This window comes from Macrobrachium nipponense, chromosome 38 (assembly GCF_015104395.2).
Source record: "Macrobrachium nipponense isolate FS-2020 chromosome 38, ASM1510439v2, whole genome shotgun sequence".
In the NCBI taxonomy this organism is placed as follows: domain Eukaryota; kingdom Metazoa; phylum Arthropoda; class Malacostraca; order Decapoda; family Palaemonidae; genus Macrobrachium; species Macrobrachium nipponense.
The window spans coordinates 17,417,099-17,443,733 of NC_061098.1; the positions used below are offsets into that span (position 1 = coordinate 17,417,099).

Below are 26,635 nucleotides of genomic sequence, written 5' to 3' on the forward strand. Positions count from 1 at the left end.
GGCGCAAGTGAGGCGCCAGCCAGGCGCGACGAGAGGCGCCAGCAGGCGCGAGGCGCCAGCCAGGGGCGAGGCGCCAGGCAGGCGCGAGGCGCCAGCCAGGGCAAGCAGAGGCTCTGGGCTTCATCCAGAAGAGATCTTGCAAAGAAAGCCCTGGTCTTCTTTGGAAGAGTGGAATCTCTAAAGCACTTCTTGAGTAACTTGATGTTTCCTTCAAAACAGCTAAGAAGAATTAAAAGCGCTTGAAGTGCGAGCTTTTAACAATTCTTGTTCTTTCCATAACAATATGTCGTGAGAGTCATATTAGCTGTAATAACGGGAGATGCAACTCTGTGTTGACTTCTCTTTGCACGAAGGAGATCAAGTGGGCCTATGAGAGATCCTTCTCTCTTTGTTATACGTGTCCACGGATGCGTTGCTGGGATAGGGAGCCGACACTGATCCTTAACTAGTGAATTAAAAATTTTTTTTTTAATTTTAACATAAGTGTATTATTTTCTGGGGTTATTTGAAATGAGTTTGGGGATAGCTCTTTTCAAATTAAGCACAAACCCTCGTGTTAGGATCAGGTGATCGGGATCGGTGTGTGCTCCTTAAATTATGCCAATAGGCATTGTGTATTGTCATGTAAGTGGATAAGACCCCATTGACAAATGACCACTAGATTCTGTCAAGTAAGTGGATAAGACCCCATTGACAGATCTACAAGAACTCTTAGCCATAGGTCACATCCTCGCTGAGGCTCTTGAGACGAAGCAGACTACTAGCAATAGCTAGGAAGTCGACCTTCGTCTACACATAGGAACCAAGGTTTTATTTATTTATTACCTACAACGTATGTTGTTTACCTGTCTATTCAGTAATAGCTGTGTTTTACCCTCCCACCAATGGTGTGAATCAGCTATGTATATATCTGACAGGTAAGTTGAATGTATAAAAATGATATTGTTTATGATACAATAAGTTTTTATACATACTTACCTGGCAGATATAATACAATTAAATGGCCACCCAGCCTCCCCTCAGGAGACAGCTGGAAGAAAAAATATGAATAGAAAACGGGTATGGTTCCTATTCCCGCCACCCAGCGGCGGGGGGGGGTAGATCACCTGACCTACCTGCCGCGTGTGCCGCGAAATTCGAATTTTCTGTCGGAACGACGGAGTAATAGCTATGTATATATCTGCCAGGGTAAGTATGTATAAAACTTTATTGTATCATAACAATATCATATTCCATTCCTGAGATCCAGAGGAGTTTTGCTGAGGTCATTGTGCTGATTCATCAGCACAACGACCTCGGGGAATGATCGCCAACTGCTGGTCCAGACCAGCAACTCTACCATCACCGGGTTGATGATCATCACAGTCCCTCCCAGCCTACCGGTTCTGCTGGTAGGCAGGGGAGGAGCTCTATAACAGCTCCCCTGACATAAGACCGACGCTCCGTTCCTTGGACTGGGGACGCGTCGGAGGACGGGTATCGGCTCTCCTCCTGTCAGTGCTCGATCAGCCCCACCCAGACGACGTTCATGGTGGCGCAGACGCTTAACCTACAGTACGAGTTCGTAACCCTCCTCGGGAAAACGTTTTCCCAGACTCTTGAGAGGCCATCGCCCCAAGGGGATGGCTGCACGTACTCCTTCTCAACTGCTAGTTTCCACTGGGAAGGTGAGCGAGTATCCAATTCCTCTCCCCCATTCCCTCTCTCCTCATGGCTACGAGGGAAAGGGTAGGGATCCTGTAGAGAGTTCTCTGTAGGATCCACGTTGGGGACTGCATTCCTGGGAGGACCTTCGGGTCCTACCGGACGTAAGTCCCCGTTGTTGAGGAAGGATCCTGCCCCATCCTCGATTTCTACGGGAATCGGGAGGACCACCAACCGATGATCGTCTGACGAATTCGGTGGGGGTTTCGCTGAGCGCTGAGAATTCTGCGGAATTTCTAGCACACTCAAAGTGTTCGGGTTTTTTTACGATCTGCAGACACTTGGGCGAAACCACGGTCCAGATTGGGTTAGACGAGAATCCCCGATAATTGTTACTACGATAATCGGAATCTCGCCGAATGCTCGAATTCCTGGAATTTCTAGCGTTTGGAAGAAGCACTGCTGCTGAAGGAAGAATATCTCACAGTAGGCGACCAACCTTGGGATAGAGAAGAATGGACGGGAACATCCAGTTTGGCTTGAATTATTGTCTTTGGTATTCTGTTATCACCATTGAAACTTTCCTTCGGGGAAGACTTTCTCCTTCACTCTCTTGATTAGAGAATGAAGGGTGTCGGCTTCCAATCCTTATTCTCATTCCTTGAATGGAAAATAATTTAGGAACCTACAAATCTACTTTGTATATTACCCTTGCGACATGATTCTGTTAGTCAGTTAAATTGTCCAGGGCGTAGGCACATACCGTAGTTAACTCTACGGATTGTGACAGAGACGAATAGTATCTTAATTGAACGCAACTCGGGACTGCCTGCAACCTCCCAGGAGTTACCAGTTTGATTTTGAGATACTTATGGTATTGTTACAACACCACCACAGCTTTGTATTCACAGAAATCAGTTTTCGTTTAAATACAATTGCTCGAGCGTATTTTTTTTATGCTCGATGGTTCTAGCCGAAACGCATTCCTTCTTGGAATGGATTTACCTGGCAACTCAGGATGACGAGCGAGCGAGCGAGAGCTAACTGTGTGTTGGGCTGCCGACGCAGCCAGTACCAGCTGGCTCTCAGAGATGCACGGTCGGTTTATGTCCCTCTCCCTACAATGATGACTACGACCGTATCTCTGCCCGACAATCACAGACTTAGGCCTCTGATTGACGGGGATTCTCGCATACATGAATGACCATCTCTACTGCATCGCCTTGGACATTGCGAGAATTTTCAGACAGAGATATCTCAATGGACACTATCATTCTGTTTTACCGCACGGTAACAGAAGTCTGTAGCCTAGTCTACCCGCTGCATCGCACCCCTGCGATAATGCGGAATGATTTTTTCAGACATCTGAATTTGTCTTCTAAAAATATCTCGTATTCGTAGGTGTGCAATTATTCATTGTTCACCCCAAAGAAATTACAGATGTATAACGGAAGACATCGTCCTGCTCCCCGCCCTGCCAGCTCTACTTCCAAGTATTGTCCTCCCTGGATAACCTGAAGTAGATGATGATCAGCCCATGAGAAGCAGTTCTTCAGGCAATATATCCCTGTTTTTTCATTACTGAAAAGCGCCCCGCTTTCATTGCAACTACGACTCCTCACCGAACAGCAATGAAATAGCGGTTTAGCGTTTTCAGTCTTTTGTAAGCACAGGTTCAGAATCTTGAGAATTACTTCTCTCGATTCGGCTGTGAAGACGTAGGTAGCATTCACCTTCCACCTTCGTCTTCAACGGCACATAGTGTTGTTTCTCCTTAGCTGAGATTCAACTACTATGAGAATTCTGTCTTGCCATCAGGGACCTCGGTCTCTAGAAGGCAATTGACTTTCGCCTGTTGGGCACATGCCTTACAGAATCATCACCTGCCGTCCGCATCGGTGGCAAACAAAATAGACGATTTGTATGGTCACTCAGCATAACCCTTTAAAGGAGAAAGTCACGTGACTTGCTCGGATGCTTGGACAGCTTGCCTCACACAACCGAACGCAGTCAGTCGGCAGCTGTCAAAGCGCCCAAGTCAGTTACTAGCTACGCTGTGGACTTAGTTTGGTTGTTCCAGATCAGTCATTTAATCATTACTTCGTCCTACTAGCTTGTCCCAGTACCCATACCATCGACACCCACCATGGAGTGTCAGTGTCCTATCCACTACGGAGACGGAGAGACTTTGCCGCAGGGGGATACGAGACCGCGAGAGGCTTCGCTGCAATGGGATTCGAGAATGCGAGACACTTCGCTGCAGACAGATAGACCAGTATGGGTACTGGACATCACCAAAGAGGGGAAACTGCATGGCTTTTCATGCGAAGTCAAGCATCCAGGGGATGGGGATCAGTGACGCTCTATTTCATACCGAACTTCATTGCAAAGACTCAGAATCCTTCGGTCCTTGCCGATCGTTCGAGTTCTTCACAATCCCCTCCCTAATGGACTTCACCGCCTTCGATGCGAAGGAGATGCTGCTTTGTCCTGTAAGGGCGCAACGGCGCTATCTGAAGAATCTTGACACTTCAGGTCTGAGTGTTGACACATTTTCATTAGCACCAGGATGACCAAGAAGAAGTTTACAGGAACACACTTTTCTTGCTGGCTGCGTGAGGTGATCAGGAGGGTGTACGAAGCTGATGGTAGCAACGACATTACGTACCCCTTCGTCTGAGAGCCCACGAAGTCAGAGCTATTGGTCCTTCCTTCGTGTTCCGCAAGAACTTCTTTCCGTGGCGCAGGTACTGAAGGCAGGGTCCAACCAGAACCACATGCACCTCCTCCTACCTTCAGGATATAGCCCACAGGTCCTTGGACAATTGTTCCTTAGGACCCGTGGTGGCTGCTCAACAGGTTGTGTAGCTTACCCAGCTCCCAGAGCGGACCGAAACCGCATCGCTTCCTGGTGTGACTGCATAAAGGGATAGGTGATTGAGGTGACTGGCCTTCTCTTCCCCATCTTTTTTCTCTCCCTCTACCTGTGGGCAGAGGGACGCGGTAGTCACTACGCTGGGCAGGAGGCGTTGCAGGTAGGCTACTCGACCGAGCCCCATCATATCCCTTTTCATTAGGGATAGGAGTGAATATCCACCACTTCTCCAACAAAGGCGGGGAAGTGGAAGCCAACAAGAGACAAACCCATAAACTTATGTTGCCTCTTGCAACAGGAACAAGTTATTGCTTGCTAGTTTTAAGAGATACGCTTCCCTCTCTTATTACTTGGGTCCAGAGGCTGACCATTGATCCTGCGGTACATACCCCGATCAGTTTGGCAGAGGCTAGGATACCTCCCTCGCTCTTACGACCAGGGAGGCAATCCAAGGTTGGGCGAACACCAGTCTGTTCTCAAAAGACACTGATTCCTCCCACCAAGAAGTGAGTCTTCCTATTGTAAAAGGACCGATGGTTTGTATATCGTACCAGAACAAATGACAATTTTGTCGAAAATTGCATTTTTCCTAACTACAAACCTGAGGTCCTTTTACATATAGTCCCACCTCGTGCCACCCCTCACTCTGAGTTTTTTCCTGGGCCTAAAGCAAAAGTGATTCTTCACCTCCCAGTCGCGCTGCGCGCGTGCACTATCGGACAAGCAGTTAACTACCGAACTCCCTTGTTCAAAGCTTACGACCGTCCCAGCTGCCGCTAGTTACCTTCCTATTGTAAAAGGACCTCAGGTTTGTATAGTTAGGAAAATACAATTTTTGACATTGTCATTTTCAACCATTTCGGTAGAGTTAAAATTGACCGAAGGTCGAATTTTTTCTATTTATCATTATTTATATGAAAATATTTCAAAACTGATAAAAGCTACAACTATGGTTTTTTTTTGTTGTATTCTACATGAAATTGTGCACATTTTCATAATATAAAACTTTATTATGTAATAGCTAATATAAAACTGTGTAAACATTACGACAATCGGACGAAAAAGTTTCTGATTTTTTCGATGAGTTACCGCGCGGACGTAAGGAAAGTTTTTTTCATAAATTCACCGTAAATTGAAATATTGTGCTAGAGAGTTCCAATTTGTTGCAAAATAACGTGAATGATTCAAAATCATACTTACGACTAGTAATTGTAGTTTTAGCTTACAATTGCGGTTTTATACCATTTCGGTTGAGTTGTTAAAGTTGACTGAAGGTTGAAAATTTTGGCACTTATCATTATTTATATGAAAATATTTCAAAACTGATAAAAGCTACAACCCCCCAAAAATGGGTTGTTTTTTTGTTGTATTCTACAAGAATTTTGCACATTTTTATATAAAACTTTAAAACTTTAGTAACGGCAATAATATAAAACGGCGCAAACATTACAACAATCGGACAAAAAAATTTGATTTTTTCGGAATAGTTACCGCGCGGACATAAGGAAAAAGATTTTCAAAAAATTCACCATAAATCGAATATTGTGCTAGAAACTTCCAATTTGTTGCAAAATAAAGGTAAATGATTGAATATTACTAGAATGTAAGAGTTTTAGCTTACAATTGCATTTTTTGACCATTTTGTTCATGTCAAAGTTGACGAGGTTTTGATATTTTGGCACTTATCGTTATTTATATGAAAATATTTCAAAACTGATGAAAGCTACAACCATGGGTTGTATTTTGTTGTATTCTACATGAAATTGCACACATTTCCATATATAAAACTTTCTGTAACGGCTAATATGAAACGGTGCAAACATTATGACAATCGGACGAAAAAATTTGATTTTTTTCGGAAGTTACCGCGTGGACGTAAGAGTTTTTTTTTTCATAAATTCACCATAAATCAAAATATTGTGCTAGAGACTTCCAATTTGTTGTAAAATGAAGTAACGGTATGAATATTAGTAGAAATATAAGTGTTTTAGCTTAAATTGCGTTTTTCAACCATTTCGGTAGAGTCGAAGGTTGACCAAAGGTTTGAAATTTTGGCACTTACTGTTATTTATATGAAAATATTTCAAAACTGATAAAAGCTACAGCCATGGGTTGTTTATTGTTGTATTTACATGAAATTTCGCACATTTCATATATAAACTATGTAATTGGGCTTAAGTACAGAGTCAAAAGCTTTTTCTAGTCAATAATAGCTGGTATACAGTGACCTATTGTATTCCCATGATTTTTTTATACAAGTCTCAGGGTGAATAAGAGATCTGAAATGGTTCTATTCCTTTTGGTATCTAGTATATTGTTTCTTCACCCGAGGTTCAATGATATGACATCATCGCTTTTCTAAAATTCAAGTTTTGCTGCATGGCATATGAGTGGTATACCTCTATAGTTTTCACACTTGCCTGAATCACCTTCTAATTTTTGCAATTAAATAAGTCTTCTTCCCCTTTATAAATTGACACAAATGTCTTCCCCAATATTCTGTAACTTATCTCTGGCCAGAAAGATAGAATTAAGTCATATAATATCTGCTCTGCCAGGTCTCCTCCCTCTTTAAAGAACTCTGTTGGTATATTGCCATATGCAGGGCTTTTTCCCTTTATTTATCATCTCTCAAAGTATTATTAAATTCTTGATGTGAAATCACATCTTCTGTATTTCAATTTTCTAACATTGAAAAATGTAATTTGTTCATGAAACTTACCTGTCAGATATATATATAGCTGTATTTTCTGAAATCCGACAGAATTTTAAAAAACTTCCGACACACGCAGTGGTCGGCCAGGTGGTTAGTACCCATTGCCGCCGCTGAGAGGCAGGTATTCAGGAACTATTCCCATTTTCTATTCATAATTTTTCTGTCGCCGTGCTGAAAACACCATGTTTTCAGTACCTCCGTCTTAGGATTTTGGAAACTTCATTGCCGCTAAGTATCCTAATTGTCTTTTGATTTATTTACTTGGATTTGTGGCTAGGCATACGCTATCTTAAATTGATTTGAATTTTATTCATTTTTGCATAAGATATCTGAATCTAGTTAGGCTAGTTTCAAGAGGGGGTTGTCTGCAAAGATAGGGTGTGGCTACCGAAAGCTTCGGTAGATCCGCACTTGGTATGCACGAGGGGTATGGGTCTTGCTTCTTTGTTGAGATTTGTCAATGTCATGTAGATGTGAGACTTTGTCTATTCCGTAAGGAAGACGTATGATTCGTATGTACGCAATTAATCAGTAAACTGTCAATTCGTAAGGAAGCGTATTTCGATGTAGCAATTAATCGTAACCAAAAGCCACGGGTGTGAACCAATGCTAATTCTTGTAGACTTTATTTTGCCTAACCCTGTAGTATGGCCTACTGGGCTATGAATATGTCTGCGAGAGTGCTCGCTCTCCTTCATTGCTGTGAAGAGTGCTACTTCTGTAATTGTTACTCCTAACCCTGTAGTGTTGCCTTCGGGCCCTAAAACAATGTGTGTAGAGGAATTGCCCTTTCTCTGATACTCTTTCGATTCGTAACTTAGAATCGAAAGTTGGGCTTGCTTTAGAGAGCAAAAGTGAAGTGCAGAAGTGCAGTGATATACCCCTTGTGTAGTGGAGGGTGCGTCAGATTGGCCTCGTTTCGCCTCTAGGCCAGGACCTCTGCTTGACTCCCAGGACCCGGGGAGGGAGCATGTCAAAAGCCTAAGGAGGGTTACAAGGAACCCCCACCGATCTGGCGTGCCTTCGGCAGTATCTGATGAAACTCCCCCAGACTGCCAAAGTTGCGTGTGCGTGCACGAAATCCTGAAGGATTGCTTCTCGTCCTCTGAAGCGTCCTCCCCTGCAGGGGTTGAAGCTTTCGGAAGGACTCGCGCCCCCTCCCTTAGATAGAAGCTTTATAGAAGAGACGCTTCACGTCCTCTCTCTCTCTCTCTCTCTCTCTCTCGTTATGCATTTCAGTGAGAAGTAAGAAGGCGAACGTCGTCCTGAACACGTGTCCGTCTTTCCACCGAGGAAATATTAAAAGAAGTCATAGTAGCAGGACGCTTTTGAGAGCGGACGTCCGAGCTTTAATTACTGTGGGAATAAGAAGGCGTTCCCTCTCGACTTGGACGGGACGCTCGGATGGACGACAGGCGCGGGCCAGTGGACGCCGAGCGTGGGCTAGTGGACGCCGAGCGCGGGCCAGTGGACGCCGAGCGTGGGCCAGTGGGCGCCGAGCCCGCCCCAGTGGACGCCGAGGCGTGCGCCAGTGGGACGACCAAGCGTGCACCAGCGCACGCCAGGTGTGTCGCCTGGCTGAACGTTTCTGTTGAACTCTTCAAGCTCTTGTTTCAGATTTGGGCCTAAAATAAGAATTTTTACCTCTACCTACGGTGATACCTTCTACCTCGCCTGCAAAGAATGTGAAGTAGGCAGTGCTTCGGAGGAAGCTTAAAGTGAGACAACTTCTTCTTCGAAACCCAGCAAGACATCGGGTTTCGTGAATTCAAGGGGTCTCTGGTCAATTAATATTGCTTTTCGCATAGGTGGATGGAGTTAAGGAAAGCTCAAGGGAAGATCTCGTTTGCTCTACTGCAGTCAAGACTTTGTGATAAGGCAGTTACGGGTTGGGATTTGTAAAAGCTCGACGTCCTACACCGTCATGACGCGTCGACTACTTTCGGTAGGAGGTTCTTCGCAAAAGCACTCATCAAGAGGACGCTCTTCAGGAAAGCGCAAGACAGGACTTCCTTTGCCATACTGCCAATAAATTTAAGTTGCAAGCTTTTTAGTCCATCTGAAAGGGCTTTTCAGATGATAGATTTTGTTAGTTCCTAAGTTCGGGGACTACGCTGCCGAAGTTGAACATCGGGGTCCTACCTGCTGAAAGCCCGTCTCTTATCAGGATTCTTGCCCCCTTCCTCGTTTGATACGGGAATCGGAAAAATAATATGCTCGACTTCCTGGATTACGTTTTGTCAATTCAGTGATTTTCCTCCCCCATTGACAATATACTATCATTTTGTCAAGTAAGTGGGTATCCCCTCATTGACAAAATATCTCTTTGTCCCGTAAATGGGTTAGTTCTCATTGACAAACATCTCATTAACTTTATATTGCGTAAGCGGATAAGCTCTTATTGACAAGATTCGGAAGAGCTCTCATTCAATGACCGCTTATGTCCAGTAACATAAGAAGCTTGAGCTGTCTGCTTCGATTCTCTAAGTTTTGTTCATGAAACTGCCTGCCAGATATGTATGTAGCTGTATTTCCAAATTCAGCTATATATATGTCTGCCCAGGTAAGTATGAACAAACTTTATTGTAATATAATATCATATTTTGCCTTGCGTTATTTTACTACTGGTTGGTTCAGTCATATACGCTTCTTGTAGTTAACTTCTTCGGATGGCAACCGAGAGCTCTATTGTCTAGTATTTTAAGGACATTTTAATCGTTACTCCCTGCAGCCTTCCAGGAGTTTCCGATTTATCTTTTACCGTTGTATGGTAGTGTTTCTGACGACACAAACGAATCTATATATTTAGCGTTTTTTTTTTTTGTTTTCTGTTTCGCTTAAATATACCAGCTTGAGATCTCTTTTCTGCTCAAAAAATAACGGACCTATTTCTTCGTAGAATAGGGTAGCTGGCAACTCAGACATAAAGTTAAGAGACGACGTTCGTAAGCTGCTGGCTGCTGCTGTGTCTGTCCTCCAGTGTCCACTGTCCAGTCCAACCGAGCCAGTAACAGATCGTGCGCGGTAGGTTACGTCTCTCTCTCCTGCGGGATTGACTGACTAACCGTATCTCTGTGCTGGCGGTTAAGTCTCTCCTGCGGGATTGACTGACTAACTGTATCTCTGTCCTACAATCACAGGACTTTAGCCTAAGATTGAGGGATTTCTTACGTGAATGAATAAACGTTGCATTCGTTTTGCCTTACTATGTTCAACAGAGATATCTCTTAATCCTTTCGGTGCTCGTTACCGCACGGTATAGAACTACGAGTCTACCGCAACATTGCACTTTTATATGCTCTCCTGCTTAGGCAAAGCGCAGCCTTATTAGGGAAGCAAAGCATACTCGGGGAGGGAATGGATGAGCTTGCTGGGGACCATTTCCTCTGAAGAAGTTTGTTTCCCGAATAGACTGCAATTCAGACATCCACAGTTTTTTTCCTACCGGGAAACTGAAATATTATTCAAGATCTAGGAATGATTCTGAACATCTCTCAGTGCGTCTATCACCTGAGGTGATAGAAAGAAGGTGCCGGACATCTGGATAGGTTTCAGATGTCCTGGATCTTAATCTGAAAGAAGTAGAAGCAATTCGGCGGTCGTCCCTCCAGTCCTCGAAACGAGTTTTTTGGAATCCAGTGGTCCAGATCAACTCTGATATTTTCCACAGCTCTCTCATATCTAAGAAGTATCTTCTCTCGGTCCCTGTTCGAGTTTACGAGAAAGAGCCTATTATAACAACAGGCGTAGAATGTAACGATCCTCTAGAGGTTCGTTACAGGATTGCAAGAGTCCGTGCGAATCGTTCTCGATCGACGGCAGCAACTACTGACTTCTGAGTGGAATCTTTCTTTAGAAGTATGTTGAGAGTTGTGGAGACTTTAGGGGACGCCCTTTCATTCTTTTCTTCGATATGTTGAGGATGAAGAGGTTTCTTCTTCTCTGCTCCCTTATCTCGATCCGGGATCGGTACCATTAAACGCCATCCTATGATATTGAAACGGGGATGGTGTTTAGTCTCTTTTCCCCTTTTTCAATCGCTTAGAATGTAATAAGAGGATTTATGACGTCACGGGAGCGACAAAAATGACGCGGATCGCCATGTTTGGCCTTCAGGATCCTGGATTCACAGAGTTCACGTCCTTCCTAGTTCACTTAACAAGGACCTTTTCCGAAAGAGTCGGTCTACTCTAACTCGAAAGGTACCTATAACCTCTCCGCTCTGAGTCTGACTACGTTCAGACTATCGAGATGTTGACATGGAATAAGATTACCGTCTTCCCTTTCCGTCTGAAGAATGGGATAAGCTGGCAGTCACAACTATTAAAGAATACGCAAATATGTTGTTGACGGCTTTGGGCTCAGAGATTTGCTTCTGTCAAACAACAAAGCCCTTCACGATCTTTGAGTTCTGTGGAATCTCGAAACTCGCTCACCATCTACTTTTTGTCGCCTGTTTTCTCGGAGTCAGACACTCGTGCGAGATCAGGCGACATATAGTAGCCCTGAGTTTCTTGTTGACTGAAGTCGGTTGCGTTTATACACCCGCGATGATCGTGTAACATGAGACCATGGTTGGACTGTCAGCATTCTTCCTTCGGGACTGAATCGCCTTTTTGCTCCTCGCTCCTTTCTCCTGGCACCAGAAGCTCGAGTCAGGAGTTGCTCAGGAGTTGATTTGCTGTCCTTGATCGTCTGACTGGTCAACTGGTCGGTCACCTGACTTTAGTACAGACGGACTGACTGTGCATGTCCAGATCGAAGCTGTCAATATGGAACTTAGACGTAGTCTGAAGTTCTTGATGTCAAAGCATTTTTTTCGACCTCTGCCTACCTGTTAACTTCTCGCATGTGATCAGGAAGGCCTTCTTCTAACCACCCTAGATACGACAAAGAGGGTTAGTGAGATTTTAAGCCATCGTCACAAAGTTTTGGCTTTAGAGACACACAAGGCAGTGTGCTCTCTAAGCCTTCTGTTGTGGCCTAAGAATGGAAACCCGGTTTTGTCCTTTTGGGCCAAGGAGCTTGGAAGCAAAGGATGGCACAAGTTAGTGGGCAGGAGCCAGAGAGTGTCCTGTGCCCTGTCGGGTCTCTCAAGTTTTATCTACATAAAAACTCGAGTCGAAGTCATTCGGGCAATCTGCAGTGTTCCGAAAAAGACCAGACTTGCCCATATCGAAGAATACCCTGGCTTTAGTGTTAGGAGTTCTTTCAAAAATGCTCCTTCATTGTGCTTGCACAAAGATTTGAAATCTTATTACCTGAATGCACACGAGGTGAGGGCGCGGCCTCGGAAGCATTTCAAACAGAGCATGGTACTCAGCAACATCCTGAGTACCTTGTTTTAGCGAAGCAACTCTGTGTTCACTTCACACTCCCTGCGAGATGTGAAGATGGCATATGAGATCTGCTGCTCGCTAGGGCCATACGTGTCTGCAGACACAATCTTGGGGGCAAGAAGTAACCACTCATCCTATCCTGTAGAAAATGGTTAGGAAGAGCTCTTAATTTAGTTGAGTCGCGACAACGGCGACTTCTTAACTCTTAAGCCTTAGTTAACACACTTAACTTTGGCTAGGTTGGTCAGGTTGTGATATATAATATTTATATATATATATTTATTTACTTCGTAGCCCTCATGGTATGGTCAATATGTCTAGTCACGTCGTGGTCTCGCCCCTGTTGACAGATCATCTGGAGTGCACCAGCTATATAGGTCTCTACCTCGCTGGCAACTCTAGTAGCACAAGCAGACTTACGTGGCAGTAACCACGAAGCCAGCTATGCTAACAAGTGGAACCAAGATGTAAATCATCTGCATGCATTTGTTTCCCAAAATCCTTCTATTCTGTCCCTTCCCACCTCCAACGGTGGGATTCAGCATATATATATCTGACAGGTAAGTTTCATGAACAAAATGATTGTTATGATACAATAAAGTTTGTTCATACTTACCTGGCAGATATATATAATCAAGTACCCACCCACCTCCCCTCAGGGGACAGTGGAAATAAAAATTATGAATAGAAAATGGGAATGGTTCCTGATACCCGCCTCCCAGCGGGCGGGACGGGGAATGGGTACTAACCACCTGGCGACGACCACTGCGTGTGTCGGAAGTTTTTAAAATTCTGTCGGATTTCAGAAAATACAGCTATATATATATCTGCCAGGTAAGTATGAACAAACTTTATTGTATCATAACAAATCATCATTTCTGTCTTCCGATATTTTAAGTTGTTGAAATAGTTGGTCCATTTTTTGTTAAGATCTTGATCAGTGCCAATGATGTTTCGATATTCTTATATACTGTTTTGTTTTATGCTTGTACGATTTTGCAAGCGCAAATATCTTTTTCTTAAAATCCTCCATCAATTCACTTCGTAGTTCTATCCATGCATTTACCTGCTATCTTCTCTATTTCTCCTGTTTGACTTCCAGAGGATACATATTTTTCCTTAGTCCACTGGTTTCTTTGTTTCATCCATTTCGTGTGTTATTTTTTAATTTCACTGCTCCCTTTACATCTTCATTCCACAAAACTATGCACCTTTCCTAGTGCCTCCCACATATTTACAGCCAAGTTCTTCTCTCCAACTTCCAAGGACGCTTTCTTTTAGTTTCCCATTCTGTTGCTCCAATTGCTGCAGTTTTAGTAAACTTGCTTTGAAATCTCTTAATATCTGGATATTTTAGTTTCGGTTTTAGAACTTTTCTCCTTTTCTGAGCTCTAGAGAAGGAATGCTAATTTTCCCTATTGCCAATCTATGATCCGAGTCAAGGGAAACTCCTGGCAACACTTACATTTCGTACGAGCCTTTTATCTGATGTGAGCACTGACCATTACTGATCTCTGATCAAACTGCCCTGTTTGTTTGATTCCATGATATCTTTGTACGTCTATTTGTGCAAATCCTGATATAGAAGATGCCATTTATGATTTTTGAATTATTTGTCATGCAGAAATTGTTTAGGTTTTCACTTCATATTTCTTGTTTCTTCTCGAATGACCTACAGTATCACATTTTATATTCCTACTGTGTATTAAAATCTTCCAGCATTGAAATAATGCCCTCTGTCCCCCCTCGGATGTAAATCCAAAACCTCCATGAAGTTGTTGTTCTCTTCTTGTTGTGTGTCATCTCCCAAGTCTTGACCAGCGCTTTTTACCTCTGCCTTGTTCCAGCCATTCCCAATAGTTTTTTCTTTCATCATATCTAGTATTTCATCTTCCCTATTATTATAAGTGCGAACATAATTGTATGCCTATGGAATACTGAAGATTTGTTTGTTTAAAAACTTTCCAAGTTTTATTGTAAAGTGTTGTAGCTGTGTATGCTCAGGCTGAGGTAATAGTTTTAACACATGGACCAAGAGGATGTTCTTCCCTTCTATACTGAAATTAATTGTATATAGAGTATCACTTATAAATAGCTCTTGGTCAGCTCAAGTAAGTTATTCTTGGTAAAACACTACAGATTCTAACAAAAGACCCCATCTATGTCCTTTTTAGTAATATTATTTCTTTACAGGAGGCTTGAGCCCTGTTTGTGAAGTTAATTATTAATACCTCGTAAATAAAACTACCTCAATTTTCCATCTCATTAATTTTTTCTTACTTTTTCAGGTGATGTTACTCCTTGCTGATTCTTGAAATAATTAGTGTATATTGAGATGAATAATACAGAAGTTGGTTAGCACTATAACAAAGGTATGTAAATGTTACATAAACCTGAAGTGTCTTGAGGTAAAGGGTATTTGGGTAGGATAGAAATATAGTTGTTTAAAAAGTGCAATGTACAGTTTTGGATTTACCACAATTGCCAGAATGAAAATTGTAAAATTCAAATTTATTTTGAAGTTTATAGACTGTCAGAATGAATAGCTATTGGAATATTTGTAAAAAAAAAAAAAAAAAAACAAAAAAAAAAAAAAAAAAAAAACTTGAAATATAGTATTTGTTCTTATGTTAAGATACTGCAATATTATGAAGTCAAGTTCTGTAAAGCCTAGTTTTATTTCCTCATTAAATAAAGGGGTCAGTTTTAGTTTATTATACAGGTAAATGGACCTTTATCAGAGTAGGAGTTACAGTCAGTAATGAAGTAAACAATTACTGATAGGCTTACAATATGTACGTACTAATGTTTCTAGTTGTAGGTAGATAATGCAATTTCAGCATGTTCACTTTAGATTGGTTGGCAGGAGCAAGAGAAGGAACTACGTATTTACAGAGCTATTGGAAACAGCAGTTAGAATGGTAAAGGATAGAGAGAAAATAATTGTGGGAGCTGTTACAAATGGTAGTTGGAAAAATGAGACTAGATGAATTTTTGAGGTTCGTGGAGGTGATGGATTTGGAGTAAGAAATGAAGGTAGACACACTGTACTGGAAAGGGTTCGGAGTTCTGAATTAGTCTGTATGAATAAATTTGTGAAGGCAGATTATATTGAGCAACACACATTGGTGGAGCATGGAGCCAAATGATAGATTGTAAGATCATTCTTGATGAGAAACAACATAAATTGCTAATGATGAATATTAAGATGAAATATAGAAATCCAAGAAGTTTGGGGATAAGAAATTTAAATACTAAATTTTCTCAAAGAACAGTGTAATATAAATATGTAAGACAGACATCACTTGGGAATAACTTTGAGGGGAGGGGTAGTAGAGCAAAAAAATATTCGAAATAAGAAAACTTAAAAGGTGCGAATGAAGTCATGGCATGAACAAGTGGCTGAGAGTTCTCTGGCAGAGAGAGAAAAGTGGTGGACTAGAGAGGGTGCAAGATTTGGTTGTGTGATAGTCAGGGCTTTCAGCTATTGGAAGGTGAAGTTGTTTTTAAGGTGCCAAGGATTATATAGTGAAGGAGAGGGGTGGGGGTGGGGGGTGCCCATGTGATGATTATACCCATTGGAAGAGCTACAGCAATGCTAAAATAGGTCGTAAGGAACAAAAGGATGCAAAAAGGATAGTCATAGGATCAAATGACAGGGAAAAAGCAAAGACAAGGTCTTGGTCAGTTGTCATTAAACAGGAGAAGGAAATATCTTACTGAAGCATGATGATAAAAAGTTGGTCACAATTTTATGAGGAATTGTAAAACAAAATTGAAAGAGGTAACTTTGCAGGACGTAGGGTTGGGGTAGTGGCCAGTGGTGACCATGAATTTTGTAGAAGAAAAGGAAGCTGCAGGTAAAAAAAAAAAATACATAGCACTGAGTCCATCAAAGGTGCAAATTGGAATGTTGGCTGTTCAGGTACGTAATACTTTGTAAAAGTGTAGTGAGTGGCTACTGGAACTGTTAGGACCCAAATGACCAGGAAGAAAGTCTGATGGTAGGTGTTTGAGAAAGAATATTAATGAGATATTGTGAGAAGGTAATTTTGAAAGTATTAGATGAGATATTGTTAGAAGATAATTATGAAAGAATATTATATGAAACGTGAGAAATAAGAAGATTAGAGGGAGAGGTGTAGTTGATGCTATCTATACTCTGTTTATATGCATTTATGGGAAATACGGCTGCAAGTTAATCAGAAGGTCTAGTACTGTGCATTTACTCTAAACCTAGAGAAGGCATTTGATAGAATACCAAGAGAGGTAGTGTGTAGTAAGAAAGAGGAAAGTGGCAGAAATTTTAGATTGGTTGAAGTTATGTACAAAAGAACAAGTACAGAATTGATGACATTGTGGCGAAACAAATGTTTTACGAAGTTGAAGTTGACAAATTAACAGCTGAGCTCATTTCTGTTTGTACTTGTTATGAATTTAATGAGTAAAGGGATTAGGAATGAAATGTATGGGAATTATGCAGGTGGTCTGGTGAATACAGCACTACTACTGAATAATTTCAGTCTTAAGTAAAATGATGTTATTGTATCCAGCAAGCAGGGAGGAGTGTGTGTACCGGAAGGAAGAGGCTTCGTTTTTAAGAATGTAGAGAATTTCTATTTCTAAAGTACTGATCTTAAAACCTACTTTAAGCCAGGAGGACAGTGTGAAGTTGAAATTAAGATAAATGCGGCTGTGGGGGAAGTGAAGGGAGGTGTCAAGGGTAGTGTATAGAGTACATTTCAAGTAAACTGAAGACAAAGATCTGTTGCCCAGAAATCTTAAGAAAAGATTTTGTACATATGGTTCAGAAACATGGCCCTTAAGAAGGAAAGAGGAACAAATTAGAGCAATCAGAAATTGGTGGGGGTTGATTTTAAGATACTTGCTGCATGGGCGGCTGGTGAATTAAAAATTTAGAAGTGCAGGGTGGTGGAAAGATTACCAGTATGATGCTGGATACAGAGATGGATTGGCATGTGGTTAAGGTGAGTGAAGAATGCTTGGGTAGGTCAGAGGGAGGCAAAGGATTAGATGGAGTGATAGTGAAGGAGGATTTAGTGAATGGTTTAGTGGCCAAAGACACTTTTGTTAGGAATAAAAGAAGATGCATCAAGGCAGCTGACCCCTACCATTGGAATAGTGGTGGGGATGGTGGTGGTGATGAGAAAGTAAGATACGTAAATGGCTCTATAGAGTTATGGGAGGATTTAGGAGAAATTGGAGAGGGGGATAGTGTTAGCACTAAAAATATTTTGCTCGTCAAAAATTGTTTCATGCTGGTTATTGCTAGCTCGGCCCCTGCAAAAATTGTTTCGTGCCGGTTATAGTCAGGCTCCATTTACATGATGAGAATAGGTATTTGCCTAATAGTGTGGCAAGAGAATGAATGGGTGCTGCCATTCCTACATTGGTGTGATTACAACTTGCCTCTCCAAGAGGATCACTGTACACCCACAAGAAGGGGCAGTCTACCTGCACGAAATGAGGGAACGTAGTGTCCACCAGTGCCTGTAGATGCTAGAGCACAAAAATTCTGGATGGCAACATCAACCATAGATGCCTTCAATGAGTGTAAGGAGGCCCTTGCCTCCTTTGATGGGAACCTCCTTAAACATGACCCAGAAGACCCCTTAGCAGTTAGGAGGGTTGATAGTTAACTGCTGTTATTAATTAACTCATCCTTCCATTCAAGGAAAATGAAAGGTGAGAGGAAGATGTAGTTGTCTTAAGATTGACCTTGTATGAAGCCATGTAGGTAACCGTATGAAACAGGTAATTTCGGGCAACAGTATAATTTCAGAATGTTAGAAATGACGTATTGACTGGAGTTATGTTTTAGCTTATGAATAAATTTGCACACTTATGGTGTCATTTTTAACTTGGTACGTCTTAGTATAGACTTGTGCTTTTTATGTAAATTGTATCTGATAAATTTTTTCATTTGTTATACTTGTACATTTTAAAGCTTCGAATGTTGGTCTTTACATGTGAAGATTTTTTAGGTTATAGTATAACTTTCTTTATAACTATGTGTACTGGTAACATTTTTGTAATTATTTTTTTATATACGTAACAACTTCTGTTTTTCAGGTGTATGTTGATATTTTTGTACACAAAGTTCTTTATATCAGGTTTTTGCTCAGTTCTTAAGTCAATCCCATTTAGTTTGCTGCAGTCTCTTCCAAAGCAATTTAGAAAAAAATAGTGGTAACAAATAAAGAAAATTATAATTTTTGTCGTCATCCTGGTTACATTCTGTCCATAACCTGCTGAAGAAATTGAGGACTTGTTTATTTTTTTTTTTTTTTACCAAGAGGATACATAGGAATTAAATTTCTAAATTGATAAAAAGACATTTCCTGCATCCTCTCTCCCTTCCTTAGTCTTAAATAGGACTTTTCTTCCCTCATTGCAAACACAGCACAACATGGAAGTTGCAAAAGTGCACTTTTTTTCCCCTAGAAGTACATAGTTATAATCACTTGAAACACTGGAGCAGGAAAATCTGCCCAAGCAGTGGACAAGTTCATGTACTTTATAGAAACTTTGCTTTAAAAATGCTACTGAAGTCATTACACAGTTCATACTACATTCATTACTGAAGTTGCCTTGTAAGCCTTGCATGCTTTGAAGCACCATTGCACTATTGACACACTTTGCTGGATGAAAACTGAAAAATTGAAATTGAGTTTCTGCATGGAAAGTTTAAAGAATAAATTATTGCTTATTGTTAAAGTACAGAAGTTATAAATTAATGTTTTATTTATTTATTTATTTTTTTTGCAGTGTCTCGGGGGTGGAATGTCTTCAGCACCTAATACAGCCATTTAGTTAGCAGTGTCGGAGCAGACTTGGAGCTGTTCTCACAGCTGACCACTGATTTTCCATATTTCATGTTTTCTCTGTTAAGGAATGTAGACCATTTCAAATGTAAAAACTTTTTACAGGGAATCCCAAAGAGGGTGGGGTAAGGTTGTAACTGAGAAAAGCCCTTTCATTTACACTTTAATTAAAAACTTTTCACATATACTACATGCCATATATTTCCACGCATAAAACGCCCTTTAAATCCTAAAATTCACCCCTAAAAATTGAGGGTTGTCTTCTACAATTTTAAAAACCAAATCTTGAATTTTAAAATGGTTTATTGATAGGCTAGCCTCATTGCAATAACCATTGACATAATTAAAAGATTCACATTATGAAATAAACTGATGATGAAGGTAATAAAACCATCTTTCATCTCTGCGAGCCCAGCTGAGATACTGAACATTCAGGTATGTTTGTGGTCACAGCATCCTTGGATCTTTTGGCAACAATTACACATGCCCTAGTGTCAGACTGTATAACATCTGTCAAACCATTGATATACCAAGATTGGAAAAGAGAATGGTCCACAAATAAGCTCAAAAGTATAACAACTGAAGTGTGTGCATGGAGGACATCCTCCACAAAAAGAAAGATCAAAAGAGGTAATCCTAACAAGGCTCTGTATAGGAGAGACAAGATTCTCACATGGTCACTTGATGTCAACACCACATGCAGACCCAATGAAGTGTAATAATGTCAAGCACCCATGAAAATGGCAACATTTACATGTTGAATACTCAAATTGGACCCAACAAAGATCAATGTATCTACGGAAATCAAAAATGATAATTTGTCGAAAATTGCATTTTTCCTAACTATACAAACCTGAGGTCCTTTAACAATAGGAAGTAACTAGCGGCAGCTGGAACGGTCGTAAGCTTCGAACAAGGGAGTTCGGTAGCTAACTGCTTGTCCGACAGTGTGCGCGCCGCGCGCCAGGGAGGTGAAGAATCACTTTTGCTTTAGGCCCATGCAAAAAAACGCAGTGAGAGGGGTGGCATGAGGTGGGACTTATGTAAAGGACCTCAGGATTGTATAGTTAGGAAAATGCAATTTCGACAAATTGTCATTTGTTCCGATAGGTAATACAAACCCTTGGTCCTTTAACAATAGGAAGGCTCACTTCTTGGTGGGAGGAATCTGAGTCTTTGTGAACAGACTGGTGTCGCCCAACCTTGGAATGCCTCCCCGGTCGTAAGAGCGATGGGAGGGATCCAAGCCTCTGTCCGATTGATCGGGGTGTGCACCGCAGGATCAATGGTCAGACCTCTGACCGAGTACTAAGAGAGAGGCAAGCGTATCTCTTCGTACCAGAAAGCAAGAGGAGTGCGGAGAGGCACTCCCCTTAAGAGGTTGCCTGTCGCCAGCCACCAGGCTAGGTCCTGCCTTACCTCCTCCATGAGGGGACACAGGGAAGCAAGGTGGGGATCCCTTGCCTGTGACCAACTCTCCTTTAGTCTCCACTGGAGAGACCGCAGATGAAGACGTCTGTGAGGAACTAAACTTCTCAAGTGACGACAGGTGGCCGATCACGACTTGCCATTGCTGAGCTGACTGTTCCTGTTGAGACAGAAATCGGTCGGCTGTCTCCCTTAATTTGCTGATCCGCAAGTCCGCGGGGAAGACTTGTACTGATACTGTGTCGATCAGCATACCCAGGTACTTCATCCTCTGCTTGGGTTCGAGATCGGACTTATCGAAGTTTACTACGAACCCTGTCCTGTAGCAACCGCGAGCGGACTAGCCAATCGTCGAGATACCTCAAAAGACGATATCCCGTGCGAATGGGCCCCAAGCAGACACCAGAGTGAACACTCGCGTGAACACCTGAGGGGCGGTTGAGAGACCAAAGCAAAGTGCCCTGAATTGATACACTGTCCCGTCGAGGATGAAGCGGAGGTACTTTCTGGAGGATTGATGGACGGGTATCTGAAAATATGCGTCCTTCAGATCCACTGAAAGCATGAAAATCTTGTCCTGATGGAGTTGAGCCCGGAAACGTGCCGTCTCCATCGTGAACTGAGTCTGGCGAACAAATCGGTTCATGGGGAGAGAGAATCTATCACCGGGCGCTGGCCCCCAGAGGCCTTTTCCACCAGGAAAAGGCGGCTGTAGAAGCCCGGTGACCGATCCCTGACGATCTCTACAGCTCGTTTGTTCAGCATGGTCTTTGTCTCCTGTCAAAGAGCGATGTCCTTTGATGAACCCTGGACGTAGGTCTGCAGATGGACCGGGTTGGAGGTAATAGATATCCCTCCCGAAGGACGTCTACTATCCAGGTCTCGGCACCGTAGCGCTGCCATGTTGCCCAATGGCTCGCCAGGCAGCAGGTGAGGGGGAACGCCGACCCTAGCGTTCCCACCTCTCTTTGACTTCTTCCCTGCTCCCCCTCGAGAGAAGGAGGGCTGGGAGGAGGGCTGATGACGACCCCCCCTGGCAGAAGTTGAAGGAAGAGTCCTTGCTCGGGGCTTACACTGGGCAACCGTCTTAGCAGCCGAGGAAGCGCTAGCCAAACTCTTTGGTTTAGCCGCAGTAGTTCGAGGGTGCCCAGAAGAAACCTTCGAGACTGCCTGGTGAACTGTCATCAGTGCGCCGCCTCTCCACCGCAGCGTCCACCATCTCTCCAGGAAAGAGAGAGGAGGAACTCCGAATAGGTCCATTTCGAAGTCTGAGTGCCGCTTCACGCCCAGCCCCCCTGGTTACTCGTGTAAGGACTGCGTCCCTACGACGAAGTACCAGGTTGGCCCACAGGTTTGCCGTCTGATGGGCGAGGTATGAGATGGCTCTACCTCCAGACTGGCAAAGTCTCCTGAAAGCCGGGTCTTCTTCGAGAGCAGAACTCCCGGAGTTGGCCGCGACTTTGGATACTGTGAGGCACCACAGATCCAACCAAGAGACTGCCTGGAAAGCGCCATAGCGGTTGATTCCAGGGCAAGTGCCTCCTGCTGCGAGAACCAGAGGTTCTCCGACAGGAGCTGCTGCAGGGACACACCTGGAGTTAGCTTTGCTAGCTCTGGGTTAACCTGTTTGGGCGGCATCGGATCTTCAGAAGGCATGTTGAATCGCCGCTGACGCTGTAGAGGAGGAGGAAGTAGCTTCGATGACCTGCCTGACTTCAGCGAATCCTCCCGTCCGGAAACAAGAGACTCCACCTGGTCCAGCACAGAGTCAGCCAGCTCTGATCGCGGCAGACCCACCGTCGGTTTGGGTTCCTTTTTCGGGCCCCAAAACGACTCGAGCCGGGACGTGGGCTCAGATGTGGGAATGGCGATCCTTCCCCAAGGTCGTTGTGCCGACGAATCATCGCAATAACCTCGGGCAAAGTTCCTCTGAATCTCAGGAGTGACTGCATCTTGAGGAGGTAGGACCGTCCAGTCCCTCCAACAAGAGCAGCTTCCCGATATCCTCCTCCTTCAGAAGGAAGGAACAGCATCAGACCCCTCTCGTTCTCCTCCTGTCACTTGCGCGTTACGTCCTGGTTGATCCTAAGACTGTGCCTGGAGCGTACGGCGTAGTGACGGATCGCGAGAGGCGTGCCCCTCACGATCATCCTAGGTACCTCGCCCTTACCCGCGTATCCCGAGGAAGTTGAAGGTACAGGAGAGGAAGACCTGACGCTCACACCCTCGCTCACTGGTAGAACCAGTGTGCTTGGAGGGCTGCAAACGATCACCAACCCGCGTGGTGATTGATCTGCAGGCCTGGTCGCACCGCTCACCCTGTGGCGAGCGGCTAGACTGAGCACAGCGGCCCCGCCCCGGTTCTGTGCGTCAGATGAGCTGCTGCTGGTCCCCCTATGCCCTGCCCGTCCCTGTGGGAGCGGCGGTCAGGGGACCTGCAGAGATCACTGTCGCAGTGAGACCGGTGCGTGTCCTCGCGGCGCGTCGAACCGCTGGTACCGAGCCGAGGCTGGCGCCAACGATCGGGAGGACCTCTTCCCAGCCTCAGCCCGTGGCTGGTCAGAGACGGTTGCGTCACCTGGGTTACCAGCTGGTCGCTGCGAGAGCGGCCACTTGCCTGGCGAGAGTCACCTGAGCGGCTCTCACCAGCCTTCTGCTCCGTGCCGCAGTCCTGGTCGCCGAGCGACTCTGGTGTCAGAACTTTGGCTTTACAGGAGACCGTACGCTGAACCTCTCGCGAACGAGGGTCCGGGCCGGAACCTGGTTTAGCGGCAGCGCCACTAACACCAGGTGAGGAAGTACCGGTGGTAGCCGGTACCTCTCTGGTCCCCGTCTTCTTCCTTGCGGAAGGAGAGGCGGGCCCTGTTCCTGAAGGAGCAGGAGGACCAGCAGAAGGACCCCCCGTCCCACCGGAGTGGGACGGGCCCTTAGAAGATCCTGAGGGAACCTTCTTAGTGGGGGAGGAGGCAGCCTTCTACTTTTTCGGCTTGGGAGCCTTAGAAGTCGAAGGGGGAGAGGCGGCAGCAGACGACGAAGATGACGACGACGACACCTTATCCTCCTCCTCCTCCTCCTCTCCTCCTCCTCCTCCTCTCCTCTCGTTCTTCTTCTTCTTCTTCTTCTTCTTCTTCTTCTTCTTCTTCTTCTTCTTCAGCTCTCGCAGGACAGACATCAGATCCTCCATCCAGGACGGAGCCGGGGCAATTGCTGAAGCAACACGGCCGGCTGCACCTGTCCGGAAGGACCTGAGTCTGGGGCAGCAACACCGTGCACTGGAACGACTTGGGCAGGAGCGGGAACAGCAGGAGCGGCAAGAGCGGCAGGGCCAGCAGCAGGAACAGCAGTAGTGGCAGGTACGGCAGGCAGTCTGGGGTAGGTAGCTCAAAGAACCCAGGCGGAGGCGGTACGCCCCTTCTTGGTACGGCAGCGATCGGCCCCCTGCACAGCGGCTGTTGGCGTCACCGACATCACATGGGGTGTATACACCAGGTGAGGAGGGGTGGCGTACCCTGGGGTAGTGATCGTGGTAGTGGTGGTGGTCACCGCTCCATGGGTGACCGCCCCAGACCCCGCCAAACGCTGGATAAGCCCCTGGATACTTGGCACGCCCTGCAGTCCCAGTGAACGCCCACGGAACATGTCCAAGGACGTCTCCCACGGAAGATGCACCTGCGGAAGCAACGGTCAGGAAACATGAGGGGTACCCTCTCGCTTGGTGGGAGACGAACCCCACCCAGAGCGGACGGAAGACCCCACCCCGAATACAGTTGTATGTCAGGGTAACGAGCGCCTCCTCCACACTCGATGGATCAAGCGAGGGAGAAGGACTACCAAACCCCCCCCCCCCCCCCCCCCCCCAAAGGGGAAGGTGCCATACGCGGGAGCTGAGCTGGGGGCAGGAAAGAAGACGAGGTATCAGTAACCAAAGGAGTCGCTGGAGAGCTTTTCCGACGACTCCTTGGCAGGCCTTCGCTTCTTCACCCTCATACAGGCCCCCGACTGCACCTCCGACCAATTTGCACATACAGTACATGGCTCGGCACGAGAGCATTCACGCCCTCGGCACAGAGTACATTATTCATGGGGGATCAACATTATAAAGGAGCGAAAGCCGCCACATTTACGCCCCTCCAGCCTGGGACACACACTACGGCGATCAGGGGGCGTGGCGAAAGCTCCATGTCTTGATCCACTCAATTAATTATTCAATGAAAAATGAAAATAGGTACTTACAATTTTCACTTTCACAATCAAACAAACCAGTAAGACGAACATAATCCAAGCATACGACGATGTAGCGGCAGAGAGCGATTGCGCAACAACGTCCTCACACCACACAGACAAGAAAGCAAAAGTGATTCTTCACCTCCCAGGCGTGCGGCGCGCGCACTGTCGACACGCAGTTAACTACGAACTACCCTTGTTCGAAAGCTTAGACCATTCCAGCTGCCGCTAGTTACTTCCTATTGTTAAAGGACCGAGGGTTTGTATTACATATCGGAACAAATTGGAAAAATATTCTTGCTGAAAGCAAAGTTTTTTCAATTAAAATCATACATTTTTTAAATAAAATAGGTTTCTTAGTCTAAATTTCATTTTTATTTTTCTATTTTAAATTTTTTTTCTCAGGATTAATCCCTGAGAACCAGCCTGAGAGTGTCTACTCAAGACTCGGAGGTCTGGAAAAACTAAGCCCTATTAATGATAATAAGGAAACCTTTCAATAATTTTAATGATAGTATAATTACAGTAGTAATAACCTATTGGATGACTTAATCATTTTTAATTAAAAATTAATTTATATTGTAATTAACAATTTTGGATTACATACGAAACAAAAGCACAGGCTTAGGTTAAAAAAAGAAAAAAAATGGCTTGAGTGGGAGGAGAGCAAAGTGAAGGTCCAATCTCCAAGGTGGTTGAAGAAAGACTGATGGGTCACTTGCCAGATGCCATGGAATCCTTGCATTTAGAATCTTTTGATTGTTTTTAACTGGCACCAGAAAATTTATCTTGGTTAAGAACGAAGATTTGTTAAGCTATGAAAAACAGAAATTAAGAAATTGTCTTGTTGTTTTGTACTTGGAAATATACGGTACCAGAGTGTTTGCTGGACAAGTTGTCTCTTTGATGTTGTTTTTTTTGCGACCAGAATTTTCTACTGATGGTATAAGGTCAAAACCCCTGGTGTATGTATGTTTTTTTTTTTTTTTTTTTTTTTTTTTTTTCCAATGGAATAACGTGGGAAGAAAACTGTATTTTATAAGATTCAACATTTTCGGTTGTCTTTTAGATTTAATGCAGGATTTTTCTTTTACATTTTATGAACAATTTCCCTATGTCTTATTACTGAGCAAAAGATGTGTTAGTGTATTTTTAAAGCATAAGGCTCTGTATAATTGGATTTATAATTTGATAGATTTCTTACCTTAAAGGTCTGTAGAGAAATTCACTTGCAAATATTTGTAGATATGCTTATTTGTTCTGTCTTAAGAGATTGTATTTTAAGATTGGTGGATTTTCACCATGGATAATTGACTCTGTATTTATAATGTAAATTAGCTCGATGAATTTTCTTGTTTGCTTTTAAGGAAAATTGTCATATCAGTGAAACTTTTTTGTAAATATTCAGATTTTACTAAAACATCTATTTCGTCGTTTTAAAATGTTTCTGGGCAAAGTTAATGTTAATTTGAAATGAAAAATTGGAAATTGTAGAGCATCTTTTACAATTAGAATTGTTCAATGTAGCCGATTGATTCGACATACTGGATATATCTTATAGTAG

At 43.7% G+C, this 26,635-nt stretch overlaps 1 long non-coding RNA gene across 2 annotated transcripts in view; it reads left to right on the forward strand.

Annotated features, from left to right (window-relative positions):
* LOC135209422 (uncharacterized) overlaps positions 1 to 19,913 on the forward strand; it is a 46,698-nt gene extending 26,785 nt beyond the window's left edge. For both annotated transcript variants that reach the window (XR_010313347.1, XR_010313346.1), the window contains exons 3-4: positions 14,863 to 14,946; positions 19,364 to 19,913. This is a non-coding gene — a long non-coding RNA (uncharacterized LOC135209422). The remainder of the gene's footprint in view (positions 1 to 14,862; positions 14,947 to 19,363) is intronic.
* Positions 19,914 to 26,635: the final 6,722 nt, after the last annotated feature.